This window comes from Quercus robur, chromosome 9, assembly GCF_932294415.1.
Source record: "Quercus robur chromosome 9, dhQueRobu3.1, whole genome shotgun sequence".
NCBI classification, from domain to species: domain Eukaryota; kingdom Viridiplantae; phylum Streptophyta; class Magnoliopsida; order Fagales; family Fagaceae; genus Quercus; species Quercus robur.
In genome coordinates, this window is record NC_065542.1 from 46946129 (window position 1) to 46965816 (window position 19688).

The window sequence follows — 19688 nt, forward strand, 5'->3', positions numbered from 1 at the left end:
GGAACATCCTATTAGCTGACGTGGCACTGATGTGGCACTAATGTGGCGATTAAAATATTATTAAAAAAATATTATTTGTCATTTTTATATGCCACGTCAGCATTTTAATTTTTTTATAAAAAGCCATGTCAGAAAATTTAAACCAAAAAAAAATAAATAAATAAAAAACAAAACTTAAAATTATTTTCTTAATAAGAAAATAAGAACTTGTTCTTCATGTTCTTCCTAAATCCAAGAAATAAACCCAACACCCAAACCAATATATGACAAACCCCGAATCTAAATCCAGCAACCAAATTGTTTTAAAAAAAAAATCCAGCAACCAAATCTAATCTCTATCAAATCCAGAAAAACAAGAAACATATCAAAGAAACCAACAGTGCATGTCGAAGAGAACAAGAGCAAACCCAGAATCAAACTTCACCTTCTCACAATCAAACCCAGAACAAGAGCAAGAATACCCAGCAAACTTCATGTTCTCACAATCAAACCCACCACCACCATCAATTAAGAGCAAGTCAAACCCAACCAAACAAACCCATCTCTTAGCAACCAAACACAGCAACAAGTAACAAAAAACTCAAAGAAATATTCTATGGTTTTTGGGTTTGGAGTAGATCTGAGTTTTTGGGTTTGGAGCAGATCCAACGGCATCATTTCTGCCTCCTCAAATCCAACGAAATCGTTTTACACCACCAACCTTAAATCCACCAAAATGATGCTCAAACCCTACTGTTTCTACCTCCTCAGCCACTCCGTCAAACGACGTTTTCTTGACAAACGACTACCTCGTCATCGTCATTGTCCTCATTAATCGAAGAAAGAGTTTGGCCTCGTCGCATCGTTCTCTCTCATGCAGGTCGAGTTCATTTTTTCCGACAAAATCCATTGTTCCCATCGTTTTTACCGCATCAAGAGAGAAGTACAATCTGCTCGTTGTTGGTATGCTTGTGAGCTTCGATGCGTAGTGGAGAAGAAGGTTGAGTGAGCTTTGACGATGGACCTACAGTGGTGAGTGAGAGATTCTATCCATGGACGGTGAAGAGAGAGAGAGAGAATTTGAGATTAATCTTTGATGAGATTATCTCAAAGCGAGAATTTGATCTATTTGGATATTTGGTGGAGGACCATCGAGGTTAGTCTTTTTGAGATTATCTCAAAGAAAAAAAAAAGATAATCTCAAAAGATAAAGCTGCTATAGTTTTTGAAGCTGTTGAGGTTAAAGAAAAACAAAAACAAAAATAATTAAAAAGATAAGGATTTTTTATTCTTTTAAGAAATGATTTTAGTTTAAATTAGATTTAAGGTTTAAAAAAAAATTAATTTACTTTTTGTTAAATGATTTTGTTTTTAATTTATTTTCTTTTTTGGTTTAAATTGTCTGACATGGCTTTTTATAAAAAAATTAAAATGCTGACGTGGCATATAAAATTGTCAAATAATATTTTTTTAATAATATTTTAATCACCACATCAGTGCCACATCGACTAATAGGGTGTTCTGTCTGCCACCTCAGCTTTTCTCGTTAGTTGGTTGACGGTAAGGACTTAAATGTCACGCGTTAATTGGTTTAGGGACTAAAAGTGGTAAAAATAAAATTTAGGGACCAAAATGGAAAAAGTGCAAAATATAGGGACTAAAAGTGCATTTACGTTTTTTGTTTTTTTTTTTTTAGAAACAAACTAACTATTAAACACACACACACACACACACACACACTTAATTACACTTTCTCACTAAACTTAAATACATTACTTAACCCAAAGTACCACTACAAAAGGGCCTAAGTCCACACTAATTAATTGTATCATTAAATTGTCTCATTTGTTGATGAGGTTGAGACCAACTCCCCTCCTTTTTAGATGTGCCCAACAACACATTGAATCCCCTATTGCAAGCCACAACAATTAAGAGGTCCCCCAAAAAGACTTAAGTAACCACTACAACTTTTCCCTCTTTAAAGTTTCTGGATTACCATAGTGTAGACACCTCATTTCGTTCCAACCTATATCCAAGCCCCTCGGTCTTAATGATGAGAAATCAAAATCGCTACAAAAATGATTAGCACCGTGTTTGGAGCCCAGTGACTTAATAGAGCCCAAAATGTGATCCAAGAAACCAAGTCTGAAGCCCAAAATCTATTTTAAGCCTAAACCCCATTTTTAAGTCCAATTTCTAGAAGGCTTACAAAAAGTCTGTACACAAATTTTGTAAGCTAATTTTTTAAAAGGCCTACAAAGAGTGCATACATGTGTGTATGAACATGTATGCACTTAATTTAATGTGTACACAATCTTTTGGTCAAAAGCCTAAAAAATGGCCTTTTTCCTTTTTGGTGGGATTTTTGGTCAATCGATCTGGTCTGTTGATTGATTAAAATGTCCCATCATAAAAAAAAAAAAAAAAAAAAAACCCTAACCTCCACAAAACCCTAGCCTTCACTAAGCCTATAAATGCCCCCACTTTCCACCACCAAAGGGATCCCAACTTTCATAGTAGCGGAAGCTCTGTCAAAATGACTCCAAAATACTTAGTGAGTTTCTAAAAGTGTGAGGAAAATTTTTAAGAGTACTTGATTGAGTTTTCTATCATTTGGTTATTGTAAAACTAATCTTTTTCTCATGATATCTCAATCACACTAATTATTTTTGTGATCCTATAGCCATCTTTTCCACTAGTCTTAGGTTTCTTCATCAAAACCTCAAAAGAACCTTTATCCAAGTTGTTAATTCACACACAAAGCTGTAGTAGTCGATTTCAACCGATGAATTGGTCAACCAATATCACTGTAAGGTGCTAAAAGGGTAAGATATGAGTCTTTCCCATGACTCATATTCTCCCCCTTGATTTTCTTTATTTATTTCATTGTTGTTCTTTTCTCTTTATTTGTTTTATTATTATTATTTTAGGTTGATATATTATTTTGTTGTTTTTATCAATATGATGCATGATGTGTTTGATGATACTATGATAACAAACCATTTACATGTGCTTCATTGTTATTTTCTATGTACAATCTGCATCTAGAATTGGGTTAAAGCCCTAGGTGCGTATGCTAGCATAATGACGTGAACGCATCCATTATGCTGCGTACACACTTCTAGGGCAAAACTCATTCTTCGTTCTTCATTTTATTTTTGTTTATTTATTTGTTTTATTTTACTAATGTTATTTTTATTTATTTTTCATGTAGTTTAATCTGTTATTTGAATGTATATATCTTTTTTGTTTGTTTTTTTGCAATATATTCAAAATACCAAAAATATCTATTTTTTTTAATTAGCTTTCTTTCCTTTTTAATGATTAGGGTTAGTTAAGGGTCCTAAAATCTGAAAGGTTAATCATGGAAGGTAATTTGGCATTGATGTATTATTTCCTAAAAGATAATGGTCTTAAATGCATGAAAGACTAAAAGATTTCCCATAAAAGATGATAGTTAATTAGATTTAAATGTTCATATTTAAATCTGATACTCTTTTGTAAGGACAATCTTAAAAGTCTAATTCAAGATTAAAATCTTTCCAAGTTGAGGTAATCAAGCTTTAATGATAAAAGATGGCTAATTTGAATTTAAATCTAAAAGTCAATTAAGGAAAAGACAAGTGATTAATGAGGTATTAATTGACAAATATTAATGGTTGACAATCAAGAGATTTTGGAGATGGTTGAATTTAAATTCAAAGGTTACTTAGGAAAGAGCAAAGCAATCAATGACTTATTTATTTGGTGATCCTTCCTAAAAGACTTTAATATTTGCATTCAAACTAATTTGATATCTAAGGCCATAAATTTTAACTAATTGAAGCACATTTGAAGATCAAAAACACTTTTAATAATTGATGTTGGGTTTATTAAAGGAAAGATATTCAAGACTTAATGAAGACTTGATGCAGATTGGTTAAGGAAGAATAAAATATTTTAATATTTTATATTGTTTTTTCTTTCCTAGTGGAATTAGGATTTATTTGCTTTTACAAGTTCAATTAAATTCCTTTTTCTAGTTGAATTAGGATTTTAATTTTTTTCTTTTTCTAGTTAAATTGTTTTCCCTTTCTTAAGTAGAAGTAGGTTTATTATTTATTTTCCTAAAAGGAGTAGGAGAAATTTTATTCCTATAAATACTTTTTATAGAGAGGTTGATTAATGTTATGTGATGATTAATAAAAATTTGTTAGAGAGGTTTTCTCTATTATTTTGCCTACTAGCCTAGTTGTGAGAGACCGCAAAAGTGTCTCTCAAAAAAGAAATTTTTGGGTGCTTTGAAAGACACTTCTCTTTTTGGGTAAGTGGTGTGGAGTCGCCACTTTTTTTTTTTTTTACAAAAAAATAAGAAAAAAAACTAAATACAAAATACAAGACTGAATTGTTCCATTCTCATTGATTGAATAAAAAAGAATACATGTTTGATAAATTGAGTATTACATGGTTTTAGGTTCTAGTTACAAACTACCAAATAATTACATGGCTTTTTGTCCTAGTTACAATCTACCCAAAATAAAAAAAAACAAAGATAAAGCCTAGGTCTACCTATCCAAAGACACTAAATTCGGAGGTTAGGTTACAGAATGGGAAGGTGTTAAGCACCCATTCCGTCCAGACAGAGTCTGGTCTTCTAGACTCTTGTGACCAATATACCCTTTATGCATGATAGGGATGATATGTTGCATACATGACAAGCTAAATCACATAAGTTTATTTATGAATGCAACCTCTTCTTTATTAAAAATTCAGATTTGTGTTGGGATAAAAATTGATTTTGTTTTAGAAAAATCAGATCTGTTTTTTTATGTGTAGAAAAAACAGTTTTTGGAGAGAAAAATTCAGATTTGTGTTTATTAAATAAATCAAATTCTTTTGGTTTAAAAAAAATATCAGATCTACTTTTTTAGAACTAAAAAAAATTGGTTTTTCGGTGAAAGAAAAAAAATTAGATTTGTCTTATAATAATAAAAAATCAGATTTGTATATTGAAAAAAAAATAGATTTGTTTTTATATGTGTAAAGAAAAACAAGAAAAAGATTTTTTGAGAAGAGGACTATTCATGAAATAAATCTATGCCACATGCACTAAACAAAACAAACATAACTATTCATGATCCCTTTTTTTTATTTCAAAATCTGTTATGCTAAAAAATCAGATTTACATCTAAAGAAAACGTAGATAAGTTTTTTTAAATAAGAAATATTCAGATTTGTATCTAAGGAAGATACAAATCGGTTTTTAATTGAGAAAAATTCAGATCTACATTTAAGGAAGATGCAAATCAATTTTTGATTTGAGAAAAATTCAGATTTGCATCTAAGGAAGATGCAAATCAGTTTTTTGATTAAGAAAAGATATGATAACAAGCAGATTTTTGAAAAAAAAAAAAAAAAAAGATCTCAACAATAAAAGCATCATAAACATGTTCTAATAAAGAGAATATTGACAACATATGAGATGAACATTGGAAAATCAAACTAAACACATATTTATTCATGCACCACAAAATTAAAAGAAATAAAAGAAGAAGTAAAGAAAAGCTACCTCTTGCATGGATGTACTCTTTTTTCTCAAGAGATTATTTTAGGGTTCAAAGAAATTTATGCAATTGTCTTTGAAACCTAAAAATCCTTGCTTACAAAAAAGAAATTCTTAAGACTAAAGCCTTTAGAATCTCTTTAATGTAAGAGAGAGAATATCAGAAAGGGGAGTTAGAAAAATATGAGAAATTTGGGAGCGTGAAAAAGTGTCTTGAATTTTGAGAGGCAGTCTCTATTTATAGAGGCTGGAAGACTAAAAAAAATAGCTTAGATGATTAGAATACGAATCAAGACGTGTCCTTCCACTAAAAAGTTGAAAAGGATGTGTTTTAACATCACCCGAAGACCGTCAGGCCAAACCCCTAATGTGTGCCATTCGCCACTTTGAAAGTGCTGATCGGCACTCCAAAAGTGCCATCCGAATCGCGCTTTCGTGTTTAGGTGCGTTTTGGACTCTTTTTTTAGGTTTTTTTGAGCTGGGACTTGCACTTAGACGTGTTTTTTAATCCATATTCTAAATTTTTAACTCTTTTTTGGATAATTTTAAATCTTGATAAAGTTTAGATTATCCACAATTTTATTGTTATCCAACTATCCCCTTTATTCCCATGCAAGTAATCCTATTTTAGACACTAACTATCAACCAATCACAAAATTATTTAATTAATTTTAATTGTTCAGCCAATCAAAATTAATTTAAATTAATCATGCGTGGTCGACTCTACCTAGACACAATGCATGCTGATCGTGCAAACTTGATAATGCGATATCTTTCGATCCGACGGTCCAATTTGGAAACCGAGCATACAGTCGTGACCGTTAGAACCTCAAGATCATTTTTATGATATGCAATGAAAAAAATTAATGCATGTAATGCAATCATGATTTTTGGGTACATGGATGGTCATTCCAGTCATTCTCTACGATTAAATCATGGGTGCAAAATCGAGTGTCTACACTAGTGTTTTTGTGAAACTTAGGTTTCATGCAAGAGTTGTAATAATTGTGTGTTACAGATTTCACTTCTACACATTCGTTGCATCAAGACTATTCTAATTAAGTGTCACTCCTTCATAAGACTTAAGCTACGTTTGGATTGGGCTGATTGCGTCTGCGTCTGCGTCTGCGTCTGCGTCTGCGTCTGCGTCTGCGTCTGCGTTTTGTTTGTTTGTTTTTTTTGTTTTTTATTTTTCACGCGTTTTTCAGATTGCAGCTACTGTTCATGTACTGTTCAATGAACAGTAGCCGCAAACTTTGACTTTTCAAACTTTTTTGGACCAATCAGTGCACATCGTGTACTGTTCACGGACCCACAAATTTCACTTTTCAGCAACTTTTTTATTACAAATGGGTCCCACGGTACTATTTACACATTTAAAAATTATTTCGCTACAGTGTTTTTCAGTTTTCAGTTTTCAGTTGTATCCAAACGGACCCTTAATCATTAATTCTCATTAAACATCAACCTTTTGTTTGTTTCCATAAGTGCACACAGTTGGATGATGATATGTCTATATGTTTGGAGGCTTGAGTGATTATGTAGTTGGACGTCCATATGCTCGTGTGCTTTGATGATGGTGCTTGAATGCTGAGGTGATTGGGTTGTAAAAGGTACACGTTTAGATGCTCATATCCTCACATGTTTTGTATGCCCACATGTCTACATGCTCTCATGCTCACATGGTTGTATGCTCCCATATTCATGGTTAGATGTCATATGCTCATACCTTTTGTTGACCTTCACATGTTTGATTGCTTCCACATGTCTACTATGCTTTCCATATTTGTTCACATGACCCATAGACAAACTCTAGGGCTTTAATGCATGCGCGCGTTCACATAGGCTCATTAGATAAACATCATTTATCCACTATCCAGTAACAATATATGAAGATCAATTATGACTGGGTAGGCATAGGGTGCCTAACCTCTTCCCATGCTGTACCTTAACTCTGTAACTTGTTTGGTAGAAAGAACTTCATGGAGTTATTTTTTGGTTCTTGGACCCATAACCAGGTGGTGACTTCTTTTGCTTCTTTTTAAGAGGCACCTCATACTCCCAGGCTCACGTCGATTTAAGTCTAAGACACTTCTAGGGGGATTGAGTACCATTCACCCCGCCTTCGTGAAAAGGAATCGGCATGCTAATATGTCATCTAAAAGAGGGTATGGATCACAAAACTTACACATAGAAACTAGTAAAATGCCACCATCCAATTGATTCTTTACCCTCAACTAAAGCATCCATATGCCATAACTAGGGATGAAAATTTTTCCCAAACCCTACCTTGACCCGCCCCAAATAGGTTTTCCTTGCCCTGCAAAGGTGGGGGGGGGGGGGGGGGATGGGGGGGGGATGGGGCAAGATTTTTCGTTGCACTTCGGGGTGGGTAGAGAAGAGTTTAGACTTCTTAGCCTCGACCCATCCCTTTCCTACTTTGCTCTATTAGTGTTAAAAACTTCTTTTGTATTATTAAGTATTTAAATGCATGAATATTAAGACATTTTATTTTATTGTGATATTTCTTGTTAAACACTTTGGATAATATTATTCAATCCTTACAAAAATCAGTTTGATTTGATGTGATAAATTTAATTGTAATTTCAAGTATATTTATAGTAATGAAACATATTTTTATATTAAAAAAAAATTGTAATAGGTGTGGAGCAGGGTGTGTCAGATTAACATGAAGTAAAGTTTTGTTGGATAAGGTGGGGCCCCATGAAGCCCAAAGGGGTGAGAATGGGTCAAGGAAGTTTGCCCAACCATGCGAGCCAAGGTCGAGGCAGGGTATGGCAAAACCATCCAAGACAAGGGTGAAGATCACATCTTTTGGGTTTGCCTCGCCCTATTGCCATCACTTGCCATAAAAAATATTTTTGTACATATACCACTGTATCACTTTTCCAAAAAAGAGTTAGACCTCCACTTTTACTCTTGAAACCACAACACCATTTTTGTAACTGATCATGAACTATCATTATCCAATCCTTGTTTGACTTAGTCTTCATCATGAAGACTATTATAGGATCTTTTGCCTTAATCATCTAGTTCAAGGCATTAACTGTTCAAGGATTCCCAAGCCCTTGATAGTTCCAACTTAAGATACTCATTGAACTTGTTGGGGCTGCAAAGTAACCTCCGCCAATCCTATGTGTGTGGCCAAGACTACACTCAGCCATTTTGTTTCCTTATAAATCTTCAGTTTCTTTCCAGTCTCAAAATCGATGCTATCCCACTTAGTTGAAGAAACTTCTTTACATTTTGGACCCTCATACTTCACCCTTTCTGCAGGGCCATTTAAAACCAAAAGCTTGGTAAGTGTACGAGCCTAAGTTTCGTTCCTTGTTTCACCTTGGGCTAGGCTAGCCAAATCATCAGAGCTTTAGGGCAAAGTTACTCCAGCTAAGTCCACTTGGTCCGCATGTATATTGCCTTTTTAAACTTTACCTTTCCCATTACGTTTCAAAGATCTCTATCTCTTGTAGGTGTAGAGCTAAGCCAGCTCAAATTAAACAAAGTCTCACTTGGAACAAATTAGTGAGATCCCTCGCAATCGGGTTTCCATGCATGACAATGTTCCAATTAATATTTTCCTTATCCTAATCTATTTCCAAAACTAGAATTAAAGCCTTTTCTCCAGTTCAGGACTTACCATTTTGAATCACTACCCCAGCTAGCGAGGCTAATTTTAAATTTGAAATGGCAAAATCCATGAAAATATCATCCGCCAATCTCCTTAAGCATTGCCACAAATTCCACTGAAGATTGTTTCAACTTTAAAACTCTTGAGGAATGTGCAACATCCATATTCTTGTCAGAGGCCCCATGGTTATCTGCCTTCATGAGTTCTCCTAATGCCACAGCTAATGGTGGAGTTCCATTTGGGACTCCACTGATTCCCTCACCACCTACCTTACCATAATGAAGGGACAAAACATTCCTTGAAACAGTCCCCTTGGTAAAAAGGGAGTTTCGAGGAATAGGTGGGCTGTTACTTCTTCCCCCCTCATTAAAACCTTGAATCGACACGATAGCCCTACATGAAGCATTAAACTGAGATGCTTGTAACCATGGTCCAAAATGTTGTTGTTCCACTATGAGTACCCTTTCTTTGTATCCATAGCTCACAATCCTTATCATCATAGGAAACCCTCTAGCACTAATAGTAGATATAAGGTAAATGCTTGTACATGAAGGAGACCTAACCATTAGAGTCCTTGTCAAGAGAGACATCTTACCATGCATAGAGGTTTAGTAATATTTACCGACACCTTTATATGCATAAAGGTGCCATGATGCATCTCCTACTCATCCTCCAACCTTTTTATCGCATCTAAAGTCTCCTCGATGCTTTTAGCCACATACACCGACAAACACCAAATAGGAAAATTATGTAATTGAACCCAAAATTTAACAAAACGAAACTCCATATTAGATAAGGAAACCGATCTATCATACCTTTTGAACAGGACTAAATGATGATCAAAAGACCATGGTTCGCCCATCAAAACCTTCTCCACATCATGTTATAAATCAAAAACAAATAACATGCTCGCCATTTCCCTTACTTGAAAGCCAGTGTCAGAAAGTCCATGCTACATCCTCAATATTCAAAGCTCATTTGGTAAAAAATTTCACTGTTAGAACAAACTCATTAGGGGGTTTGTTCTAGAACAAATCTATATTTTTAGCTTCCTTCTCAGACAGTGACATCTTGCCACAATTCCTAGTGAGATCCTCCATACTATAACACCACTTTTTCCCTAAAACCTCGAAGAAAAGGCCACAAAATGAAGGATAACATACTACTACAACAAAGGGAGATAGGAAATCCTATTCGCTGAGCAGAGAACTTCATAAAGCTCATTTTATTTTTGGGTTCCAATTAAGGTTCTCTTTTAAATTATGTTGCACTACAAAACATGCAGGTCTTAGGCCACGTTTTTTTAGGCCACATTTGTAAAAACGCGGCTACAAACAGGATAAAGCCTCGTTTTCTAAAAACACGGCTTAAAGTGGGCAAAAGAAGCTGCGTTTTAAACATGCGGCTATAGACATAGTCTATAGCCGCGCTTTTAGTGTTTATGGCCGCATTTTCGGGGGTGGAGCTATTGCCGCGTTTAAAAAATGCGGCTATAGGAGCTTCCTATTTCAATTTTTTTTTTGAAATATATATATATATATATATTTTTTTTTTTAACTATGGTCGCATTTATAAAATGTGGCTCTAGCTTGCCTAAAGCTACGTTTTATAGACGCAGCTTTAAATTTGGTTTGAAGCCACGCATTTAAAACGCGGCTTTAAATTTGGTTTGAAGCCACGCATTTAAAACGCGGCTTTAAATTTGGTCTGAAGCCTCGTGTTTAAAACACGGATTTAGTTTGGGATGTGGCTGCATTTCTTAAACACGGCGTAAAATTTTTTCCTATAGTCGTAGGTTAAAAATGCATCTTCAATCTTTGTATAAATAGGAAACTAAAAACATTTTCAACCTTAGCCTCTCCCATTGCACATCAACCTCCATCTCTCAAGCCTGATCTCAACCCTCACCCTCCAAGCCTCCATCTCTCAAGCCCGATCTCTACCTTCTAATCGTCCACCTTTAATCACTCCTCCTCACCTGTCTCTCGCTTCAAAAGACATTACTGTGGATTCCAAAATGGCCCCGATCTGATACACCCATTCCCGTTGCACTCTTCTTCAACACCACCATCCAACCCCCCCCCCAAAACCAATGGAGCCAGACGTGAGCATCGAGACCTCCTCAGTGATCCGAATCGCTGTCCTAACGATTGGCATGGTCCCTCTAGGTCTATTGTGGGTCTCTCTCCTCAGTGGGTCTATTTGGTAGTTAAATTTTATTTATTGTTTTTTATGAAAAAAGCAAACTCTTTTTTGGTGTCGTTCAATTCCATTTTGTCTATAAAGCTTTCATCTTTCATTTGCACACATCAAAAACTCAATCAATGTTTGAGAAAATTTTTACAACTCATATTCAGGTGATCTGATACTCTTTCTTTTTCGTTTTTGTTTATTCTGGCTAATTTTACAACATGGCTATAGCATATCACTGCCACCACCACCACAAATCACAGTCTGACACGAAGCTGTTTAGGCTTTGTCCGTTTTGGCAGTAGGGCAATACGTCGTCGTCTTCATCTTCTACATAGAATCTTACTCATAGTAACATTGGGAGTCTGAGCGGCCGACACGTGGAGGGGCCGTCCAATCCAAAGCTGCCACCCAAAACGGTGTCATCCGTTGCTCGATCGCTACTCCCACCTCGCCGAAGGCTCCGCCTTGACCCTTCCAGCAACCTCTACTTCCTAAATGAGCCAAGTAAACAGGTTAAGAGCACGATCAGATTGAAGAACACTAGTAGGTCCCATGTGGCTTTTAAGGTATTGGTTTCTTTTTATTTTGGCTCATCTATTTTTTAATGTTGTTTCGTGTGATTCACTACATTGGTGTTGATAGTTTGTAGCATTTTAGATTTTATCTACTTTAAATACTGATTGACCGAATTTTGGAGAGGTATTATAATCATATAATGTGTCGGTCGACCTGATTCGTCTTTTGCAAATCCTTAGCGGATTTCAAAATCTTTTTTCTTAATTAAACTAAATTTTTGAAAAAAAAAAAGATTTTTTTTTCTTCTGGGTTTTGATTACGGTGTAGGTATAAATCTATAGGGTGTGGATTGGTAATAGAATTTGACTGTGTGGGTTGGTTTGACTAGAATTGAATGAGTTATATAATTTGCGGGTTTTTGTGGATTTGATCGTAAATTCAGAGTTTTGAATTTTTGGGGTCTCAGGCATTCAAGAAAGTTTCAAGACACAAGTGTTCTATAAGGTAGCTTCATGTGTTTCATTGTCATCATTTTTGTTTAGCTTGTCCATTTTCATATTCTGTGTACCAATGCAGGCTCAACTGCTTTTGTCTTAGTGTAACTAAGAAAGTGTGCCACCAAAAACGTGGCACACTTTCAACCTAGAAGTAGCCAACAAAAACTGTTGATTGTGGCTCACATTGTACAAAGCTCACATGGTCATTACAGCTTAGGAATAGATGAATTACAGCCTAGGAATAGATGAATTTGCATCATCTTCACATATTTATCTTTGTGTTAGCTGTTGTGCATATGACAAAGGTTAGTTTCCCCTATTCTTATAATTTTCTGTCTATTGTTTCCTTTTTTTAATTATAACCAAGAATTTTTATTCTTTAACCTTGGATTCAATTTTTTCCTATAATATGTTTTAATGGTGTAGATACGTTAATAGAAACATTGGGAGGATTCTGTCTTTAGAAGGTAATGCCCAATTTCTCATTAAAAGTTTAAGTCTACCACTATACCCTTCAACCTATTTCAACCTATTTGCCAAAATCTGAATTATGCATTTGTACACTATGTTGTAGCAAAATATATGCCTAACATCTGCCATGTAGGATGGATTAGATACCAATCAAGAAACTTGAATTAAGAAACTTGGCATGTCAAATTTTATAGTCATCACCACAAATTTTATCTCAAGTGCACTGTGAGTTAATTGCCCTCCTCTCTTGCATTTTATCTTTGCAAGAGATATTACTATGTATGTACTTCCAGAGTTTTTACAGTAAATGTGAGACTAATGCAAGATTAAAACTGTATAATAAGGGCTTGGTTTGTGGTAATTGTACTAGTATAATGGATTTTCCACATAATAGTCTCTTATGTAGAAAACAGAGCTAAAGCTCGCTTAACTTAAACTTAGGTGTGGAGGTCCTTCTTAAGCCATTTGGCCTAGGGAAAAAAAAAGAAAAAAAGAGCTATAGCCATGTTTTTAAACGCGGCTAAAAATATGTCCTATAGCCACATTAAAAAAACGCGGCTATAGTTGTCACCTATAGCCACGTTTTAAACGCGGCTATAGCTTTCACCTATAGCCACGTTTTAAACACGGCTATAGCTTTCACCTATAGCCACATTTTAAATGTGGCCATTGGTCCAATCCTATAGCCATGTTTTAAACGTGGCCATTGGTCCGATCCTATAGCCACGTTTTAAACACGGCTATAGCTTTCACTTATAGCCACATTTTAAACGCAACCATTGGTCCTGGCCTATAGCCACGGGGTTTAGGCCACTTTTGAAACTGCGGCCTAAAAAAACGCGACTATAGGCCAAATCGTCCTATAGTCATGTTTTTATGAGCTATAGCCGTGTTTTTAAAACGTGGCTATAGATTTTTTTTTTATTTTATTTATTTATTTATTTATTTTTTTTGTAGTGTTGTCGCTAGAAGTGTAACACTATATTATTTAAATAGAAACATATCAATATGTTCCACCAAATTATGAAAGAAAAAGAAGAAGAACCACCAAATCTTTATCGGATTTGAGTTAAAACAACCATATTGTTCCATACTCTAAATGGTTCTTTTAAAGGTTTATCAGTCAGATCATGTGGATTGGTTTTTGGAGGAGACTTGCCACTTGACTCGCCAGAGTTGATTGTTAAAGCTTGAGACCCGCAGCCGATCGCCTCTTTGCTTAGATTGAGCCGGTTCTCGTTCGAGGGCTTCAAGTCAGACAGTTCCTGTTGGTTGTCAGCTGGGTTTGGAGAACCCTACTCTCAAGAAGTGCCTTGTTTTAATAAGTCCCATTCATAGCTACTATACACAAAAGGTAGACATTGATCATACTCCGTTAAGCTGCATTATTGTTCTTTTACCATCTTGCAGGCCCATCCACCATGCCACTATGGTATACTTGATGTGGAAGAATGGTCCATTCTTGAGCAAGGAGGATCCTACAATCAAATATCAAAATAGCAATAGCCGGTGCCAACACTCCGCATGTTGTTATTAACCAATTAATTAATCACAAGCTCTGAATCAATATCTAGATTTATATATTTAAAATCCAATTCCCAAGCCAAATTCAAACCATGCCTTACTTCCCATATTTCTTTAATATTATTTGTAGTAGTGCCTATATGGATTGAATACCCTTTTGTCCATTGCCTCTTACAATACCCCCCTCCTCCTGCAAGGCTGCGATACCATGATTACCTATAGTCCTATCATTAGAATTAATCGTGACAAAAGGATAATTAGGAGGCTTCTAGGTAATCATTTTTGTTATTCATATAGGTTTTTATTTTTATTATTAACTGTAGTATAGGGTTTTTCTTAATTGGGTGTACTAAGTGAAAATCTTATATCGCAAGATGTACAGATTTATGAAGGAGTTGGTTAAGGGATCCAGTTGGGGGTTCATATATATATATATATATATATATATATATTCGTTCATTCCTGGACAACTTGCAGATTCCAAATGCTAAAACCATATTCCATGGAAGATTCAAATCCAAAATAGGTTTAGAGTTAGTTAGATTATGGTGTAACCAATCTGTTAATGGATTTTCTCCAGTCTCTTGTAGCATGGGATTATCAAAGAGTTTTGCATGGGTATATGATGAATATACTATGTTATATCACAATCACTTGGACTTAAAATTTCGAATCTCTTTTTTAGAACTTATGATAAGCTTTAGTGACTCGGAGTCTCATACAATTACCATGTTAATTTTAATACCATTTGTTACAATTGAAAAAAAAAAGAAAAAGAAAAAAAAGCACTAACACATCTACATCTACACTAAAAGGACCGTTCAAGTTATATTTAAATGTCCTCATGGTTACTTATATATCCCAAATCTACTTACTACAAGCTTGATATGAGCTAGACTCAACACATATTCATACAATCCAATTTAATCTGATTCACACAATCTAAGGTATCATAAAGATAGGCAAGATCTTAGAATCAATAAAATAATTATGGGCTATTAGTGATAGCTATAGCATAATAATTACCTAATTGTTATAACCCATATCACTTATATGTCATAAACAACAATAAAAGAAAATGTTTGGGATCAGGGCCGGCCTAGGATAATTTGAGGCGTAGGATTATAACATGAATAACCCATTTGTTCGAGACCATATCCAAGGAAGCAACAATGTTAAGAGTGACGTTATAGTTTAGTGTGCTCATGGGACTGGAGAGAAACAAAGTTGATATACCCAAGTTCTCAAAGGCGACACCTTATATTAAAGTCTCGAAGTGCCCCTCATAGTGTTTGACTTGTACTCTTTAAATTTTGATGACAAGTTGTAGACCCAATTAAGATTACATTGTCATGAAATTTGTCAATCTAAAACCTTATAAGGATTCATTTTACATGTGTGTCACATGCTGTGTTTGTTATCACCGCAAATAATCACATTAATTTATAGGTAAAATGTTAGCAAAAATTGTACTAATACACCTAACATCATCGCATCACTTTAAAAATAAATGAAAAAATCTATAAACACAAATTATATACCACAATTCTTATCACGACAGACAATTGCAATTGTGAAAGTAATGAGTGTTTTGTGAATAAGAAAGTCTATAGAAAAAAAGGATGGATTCGTATAAAAGTAATAGTTTATCAATTATAATTTCACATATTATCAAATTGTGATAAAATATGTGATCCTAAAAAAATGTAATTAAAAATATCATTTGACTTTGACTAGTGTGGATGGTTTGTAGTTTGTACTCTCTTTTTTTGAAAGGGGTTTGTACTGTCTTCAGAGTCAAGAGACTCAGAAAGAGACTTCAGTTTCACACCTCCGACCTCAACAACCATTTTGAGCATAATTTGATTCCCCCATCAAATCAAACGACTGTTTGGTAAATGCCATTTATTGGTATAGTTTCTTCTTTTTAGTTGTTGCTAAGATATAGACTTTTTTTATAATTAGTTAGCCACTCGCCACCTTTTTTATGGCAAAGTTGGGGTTCGATGTGTCCTGAGTCTCCTAACCTCATATAAAATATTTTTCACGTGGAGGAGTTTATTTTATATATATTATTTGGAAAAAGTTAATAAATACTTTAAAAGTATTAGTTTAAGATATATTTTTAGAAACTTTTTATGAAAAAAAATAAAAAATTATTTTTATTTTTATGACTTTTTATATTTTTCATAAAAGTAATATCAAAATTTTTTCAAAAATAATTTATTAATAATTATTCTAAAAACATCTGGACCCACGATAATCGTGTTTTTTTTTTTTTTTTGGTAATCTAAAGAAATATTAAAAATATTTAAACGTTTTTAGCAAGGTTCGAACCTCGGCCAAGTATAGTCACACGCGTGTCTTACCACTAGACTAGTGGTACAAATAATCGATAATCGTTATTCATGCATATGCTGAAGTAGGAAGCAGCAATAAACTATAAACTTAACTGAGTGCATGCCCAAGTATCAGAATTCATAATACCGGCCTACCCCACTTGTAATCAGTTCCACTTTGAATATGTGGGGAAGCATCAATGTGCTTCTGACTTGTCAGTGTGTGATTGGATCACTTTCTTGGCTTAAATTTCTTTTCACCTTCCATGTCCAATAATTTCAAAAGAAAGAATGTCTGTCATTTCTATAGTTTTGTGATTGGAAAGCCTTTCTTGGTCTCTAGCAAGTTTGGTTAATTAAATTGAATTTCTTGATCTTTAACAAGTTTGGTGAGTGGGAAACGAAAATTCGAGCGAACCACCCCATATTTCTGTTTGGTTTGTCTCTTATATGGTACATGACAAAGTTTAGTTATAAATTTGGTTGAATTTACTACTATAAGCTTACAATTTTTTCTAAAAAAATTAATATGATTACATATTTTGAAATTGAATTACATATTCTTTATGTTCTTAACATACATATTAAATTTCTTGTCAATCAAATTTTATTTACTATTCAATTCATAAACATATTTGTAATTCATAATTTTAGAATACAAAAATTTTTAATTTAAACATTTGATTAATAACATAATTATTGATCTTACAAAAATTTCATGAACGTGAGGGATATAAGAAAATTAAAAATGTAATATAATGGTGGATTTGTTATAATTCACTTTCAATAAAAAGATATTGAGTGAAGTTGTAACCTTAAATTACAACCAAGTTTTTGGAAAATGAGTTATGAACAACATTTTCTAAAAAAATGGAAATTAAATGAATAATTAAAAAAAAAGATTTTCTAGAAAACTATTTCACTTTTTTATGTTTAGTAACAACTTTAAAATGAGTTGAAAAATTATATTTTGACTTCTTTTATTTAGCTTGGCATGAGATAGAGTTGTTTTCTATATATTATTATTTTTTTTTAGAAAAAAAGAAAGTCTATCTCATGCTAAGCTAAATAAAGGAAATCAAGAGATAATTTTCCTTAATTAATTCACTTTTTTTCTTTTGATACTACCAAATATAGAAAAACATTGAAAACTATCTTTACTTAAAGTGTTCCATCGAAACAAATGGATAATTCTACAAATTCACACCCATATATCATACAAATAGAATTATTCAATATTTTTCCAATTATAGTCCCATTTCTCATATTTGATTGGAGATCTATCAATTTGTTCTTTTTATTATTATTATTTACAAAGACATTGCCTATTGAATCTAAAATACTGCAATATATACATTTTCAGATTAAGGAGGTATGCTAATTATTAAAAAAAAAAGATTTTGTTAATAGGTACCTTAAGCACTGGAGAAGAAGGTTTTAAAGGAACCCTACCTACATTGAAAAATTGCATAAGTAAATAAAAATATAATTAATTGAGTTGAAAGTGACTTAACTTTAAATCAAAAAAATTTACTGCCTTGTGAAATTCTACCTTGGACACCAATTATAGTGAATACAATACTCTATCCCAATTTTTGTGTTCTATTTATACTTCATCAATCACAAATTTTCATGTATTCATTTGACTTTTTTTCACATCAAATTATGTAAAAATATCATAAAAGCTAAAAAAATTTCAATCAATCTCAAAAAATAGCCACATTAACTTATGCCTATTGTGCAAAATGCATTTTTGTTATGGTCCTTGTGCAAATATACACAAGTATTGTTGTTGTACATTTCATTTTTTTTTTCTTTTTTGCGTCTTGAAAATAAAGGAAGAGAGTGGATGATATGTACTACAAAGTTGTGGTGTGTGAAAAGATTGAAACAATTAAAAGAATAAACAAAAATTAGTATTTTAATGAGACAGAGTTTAGAATAGATAATCTTTTTTTTTTTTGAAAGAGAGTTTCAACTTATGGCGTTCGCTCCTGATGATAGCTCTTTATCATCAGACCAAGACACCAATCAGTTTTTGGTGTAGGCGGGGATTGAACCCTAAATCTCTTATACAACCATTAGAGACTTTACCAGTTGAGCTAACTAGAACCTACTTTAGAATAGATAATCCGATGTAGGTGTTTTGATAAGTAGTTTGATTAAAAAAAAAAAGTAAGTTTTTATGCTAAAATAGACTTTTTTTTTTTTTCTTTATGAGCTGATTTTTATTTTATTTTGAGAAGTACCCTATTATGTTTTTGTTTTTATTTTTATTTTATATAGAGTTTCAACTTATAACGTTCGCTTCTGATGATTGAATCTTAGATTTTTTATTCAACCATTAGAAACTTTACCAATTAAACTAATTAGAACTAATTAGAACTCACTACATGAACTGATTTGAATTCTTAAAATAACTTAAAGTTAAAATGAAAAAAAAAAAATCATATATATACACACACTAAGGACCTAAATTTTTGTATATATAGACCTAAAATCATATATATCTAAAAAATTTGTATTCCACTATGGCCAATAATATACTACATGCAAGGGAGCAGAAAAAAAGTAACGTGTCCCCTTACTCCTTGTCTATAGGCTACTGGAGAAATTTTCTCAGACACACATGTCAGTAAGGAGAAAACACATGTGACAGGATGCATATTTCTGGGGGCAGTTTGAGTCCATTGCTTCCGATGCACTAAACCTGTTGGGATTGTAATATGTGTCGAAAAATGAACATGTGTCACAATCCCAATGGCTTTAATGTCACTGCATACTGGACAGTTTGGACTTAATCCAGATCCCATATTTCCTCCCTTTCACATGAAGATGGGACCTACTTTCATGCGTGAAGGAAGAAACATACATATATATATATATATATATATATGATATATCACCTCGTCTGTAAGATTATGTGTTAGTGAGATAAATGTTCTAATTTATTTATTTAACTCTTTGCTGAAATTTTT